Source organism: Daphnia magna, linkage group LG2 (genome assembly GCF_020631705.1).
Source record: "Daphnia magna isolate NIES linkage group LG2, ASM2063170v1.1, whole genome shotgun sequence".
In the NCBI taxonomy this organism is placed as follows: Eukaryota; Metazoa; Arthropoda; class Branchiopoda; order Diplostraca; family Daphniidae; genus Daphnia; species Daphnia magna.
The window spans coordinates 3,390,101-3,394,362 of record NC_059183.1 but is presented as its reverse complement, the minus strand read 5'-3'; the positions used below and the strand labels follow the sequence as shown (position 1 = coordinate 3,394,362).

Sequence of the window (4,262 nt, the reverse complement as noted above, 5' to 3'; positions counted from 1 at the left end):
TGAGTTGGGGAGAGTTGGCTGGGTTCTAAAACAGCAGAAAATGTATAACACATGTAGACAGAAACTGAAAAATTCACCGTGCCAACTACACGGACAGCAAATAAACGAAGAAGAAAAACATAAGGGGCAATATCGACCATGTGGCGCTCACCTGGAGCTTTTGAGCCCCGATTTTTGTGCTGTTGGCGTCGATGCTCGATTTTCTGTTACGCTCCTTCTACTCGGAATGGGCGTATGAAATAAAACGGAAAGTCAAAAATCAATTTCATTCCATAATTTTTTTTTTTGCTTCAGTCGGTTGATTACAATTGTGCGCTTGATCGATGAAACGAATAAAACAAGTGTCTTGTTCTTTTGGTCTTTTCTACGTTTTTTTTCGCATTCAATTATACAGAAAAAGGAACAAGCTTTAGGAAAGATATTGATTTACGTAAAATCCAAAGTGTTTTTATCTACAGTTTAGGCGTTATAAATGATTCCGTTTTTAACTGTACGGGAAGGAGTGGAAAAGAGCTCGCATATGGAAAATTATCATCTAATTGCTTTCCTATTTATCTCAATCTTTATAAAGGTTTATTTTTTAACCATCCTCCCTTCAAGAGGAACATGCAATGCCAAAGAAATCGACAAAAATCTGTTGTTTTTCTCGCCATTATCTCGGGGTTGCTACTATCCGGGAAGAGCTGGGGGATAGAGTTGGGAGGTGTCACGTCGCACTCCCCGAAACTACTCATTAATGAAACAAAAACACGTAATATAATTTTTTTTTAAACTCTGTATTTTTCACGGATTTCTATCACACAATACATAGCAATCGCATTCTTATCCATCAAACTCATCTTCAGATTCCGTTCCCTGATCGACATCATCATCTTCCGTACTTCCGCTATCACTTTCAGGTTCTCTTTCATCCAACTCATCTTCAGTTTCCGTTCCCTGATCGACATCATCATCATCCGTACTTCCGCCATCAGTTTCACCGTAATATTCGCAAAGGTTACGTATACTATCGCGACTGTTAGAATCTGTGCTGGTCTCACAAAACCAGTGGTCGCAATCATCCAACAAGCGACTAAGCCTCTGAATTTCTGGTTGCATAAGAAATGCTTTTCCCCGCATTAAAAGATATTCACTATGAAGGTGCATATTAAATTCATTTTCCAGTTTTTTTTTTGGCGTCAACCAACCCAGTTTCAAAACTCTTCATTTCTTCTTTCACTTGCAAAATTTCTTCCCTGCTTCTGTTAGTTAGCATCCAGGCATCAACCAAGTTGAAATTGTCTTGTGTTGTTGTGTTGGAATGATACTATATAATAAGATTTGTTTTATATGTTAGGTTTTATATTATGGAATAAGTGATGTTGTCGTACTATCATATGCAGACTGCCATGGAAAAACGCCACGGTAACAGTCGTCCATGGAAACCACACATCCATCTAGCTGCGAATTTATAACGGCAACAAGTTTCGTAGCCTTTTCAACGTATTTGCCCATCTGCTTCCTAAGCTGTATTCGCTGTTTGGAAGCATCTATGAATAACGTGAACAAGTTAATTATTGTGACCACATACAGACGTGAATATATCATTACCAGTGTCCTTTGAAATGCGACTCTTGATATTTTTATATTAAGATGTATTCTTTCCAAATATTTTTGAGAAACTGATAGTGGAGTTTTCGCCGAAATTCTTTTGTCTAGTAAAAATTGGATTTGTTTATAAAGAGGATGCTAGTTTAAAGACATATAAAATAATGTACTTAGACATTTGCGTACTTCGAATTTCAGTTGTTGAAGTATTTCCGGTAGCTTCATCAGAATGTCTCCATCAAGGTCGCTTATAGTTTTTCTCTTGTTTTCTTGTAATTGTTCTATTACTAACTTGCTCTGAAAAGTTCATTATATGACTATTAGACTACCAATGTGATTAAAAGATGTAATTCAACTTTGTTTAATTTGCCATATCATAAGATTCTTTCAATTTCTGGCTGCAAGCCAATGATTCTTGAGTCGGAGATCCAGATTTAACAATTTCGTTGATCTGTTTTAAGCACTGAAGCATTTATCCTTTAACCTTTGAATAAAGAAATTTGGAAATTCCAGCGCAAGAGCTGTCAACTTAAAGTAATAACTAACCTCCTTTAGTTTGTCATCTATCGAATTTTGTAAGAGCAACAGTTTATCTTTCCATTTATTTATAAGTCTCTGAAACTCGCGCTCATAACGAACAGAACTTTCTTCCGCCTAAATTTCGAAAATACAATTGTTGAGAAAAGGTTACGGAAAAATATATTTACTGATTTCAACAAATTTTTCAACAGCTTCGGCATTCTCTCTTCTTTCTCTGTGTTTGCGTATACCATTGCCAACGTTAAATGATCGCGACGGTCTGAATGAAGGAAAAAATGCCATTATGTTTTTAAATTGAAAGAAGAAAAACGGTTACCAGTGTTAAATAATAAGCTTACTGGATCTACCCATGTGCTTTGTGATACTGCTATATCTGGCCATTTTTGAATTGGTTTGTTCTGTTGTCTCACCAGTAGTCAGGCAAGCACCTTTTAACCAGTGTCCAGAAAAAAAAACTGAAATGTAAAATGTAAGTAACTTTAAGAACACACGGAGAAAGATAAACAAATTAATATACCTGACAATACCACGCATGAGTTTTCCTATGCCAGCGGGAGAGGAAAGGTTGCATGTTATTGGTATGGCATTTGAATTCTTCCAATTCTTCGGAAATGTCGGCAGCGAAGGACCAGTATTTGCATACCACGTCATAGCAGAGAAATTTACATCCGCTCCGATACGCGAAATCATGTAGATAGTGAACATGGCGATATGTCTCGCCCTTGAGCATATCGACCGCTCTCAAGAGATAGCCATGCCGGCAGGTACAGAAAACCCCACCGGTTTCTGACAGGCCTTTTCTTCCTATGGCATCAGACTTTCCGGCTTTATAGGCCGCTCCCCCACACGTATCTTTCTCTACTTTTCCAATCTGAATATATTTACAGAGCAAAAGCAAAAAATGCAATATTTCTTTAAAGCATTTTTTTGAAAATTTAACTAACCTTCGGTTTCACTTTATTTATTTTTTCCGCGTGAAGTGCTAATTCGGAATCACCGACGAACCTGACTCCAGGAAACAAATCCGAAAGGCCGCATCTATTGATAAATGTATACTTCATTTATTCATAGCGCAAAAATTATGTAAAATTTTAAAACTTTCCCTTGAGTACTTAGCCAACGATAGAGCTTCATTATTCCATCTATGTGGATGGCCAATGGATTTTTTCCACATGCCTTGCAATTAAAGAGCTTACGCAGTCGTATTTCAACTTCAATTAAATGTTCCATTTGTTGAAAATATCTGTTGGACATTCCAAAGATATGCCGGTCAATAACATGAGACCGTCTGGCAAGTTTTGAGATTTCTCCTAGGGTCTCAAGAAATTTTCGCTATGAAGTTCCTGGCGTTTTGTGGGACAAATGGTTCCACATAACAAGCAGATTCATCGAGAATAAGTATGTTTTTGTATTGGGAGACCCAGGCCACCACCCAGAGGCAACGAAATCCGATTGTTTGGCTGATATGACTGCTGTACAGCTGGAACATATAAATTCGGTCCATGTCAAATCAAAACGCCCTTTTAAAATTTTGAATTAATAAGTTGTCAGAACATACAGCGAACTTGAGATATTTACCTTCTTTTTTTATGACAGCAATTTTCTCAGGTCCACACTGAGCACGCAAAGTTCCATTTTCTGAACATGAAGCACATGTATTTGGAGCCACACAAGGCACAAAAACATCTAGATTAAAGAAAAAATCAGTTAAAATAACTTAAAAAAATAAAATGTAAAATACCTTGGTTGATCAATCCTCCATTACAATCAACAAACTGTGTTGGCAAAAGAACTTTGGAATGCATCTCACTGAGGAAGGTACGATGATGAAATGGAGAAGTTAAATGTTGTCTTTGGTCGCACTCATAGCAATAGCTGCCAAGGCAAGCTGTGCATTTGATGTAGAACCTTAATTCAACAAAGCATTTGCTGCATCTGTTTTTAACAAAGGCGTGAGAACCAACAAAAGACAGGTAAAACTCTTCTTTGCAATTATCCCAGTCGCATACTTGATCAGATATCCTCTGTCTCCAGGTCTTACGTGTTCTTTCATTTTCATTGTTACTGTTCAGGGGTGATGTAGACAATTCAACTTCTGCACTTAATAATTCCATTGCTTGAACTTCGCTCTCCAA

General features: G+C 37.2%; 1 pseudogene; it reads right to left on the bottom strand.

The window, feature by feature from the left end:
* Window positions 1-822: 822 nt before the first annotated feature.
* LOC123469818 lies at window positions 823-1,897 on the bottom strand (annotated as a pseudogene).
* Window positions 1,898-4,262: the final 2,365 nt, after the last annotated feature.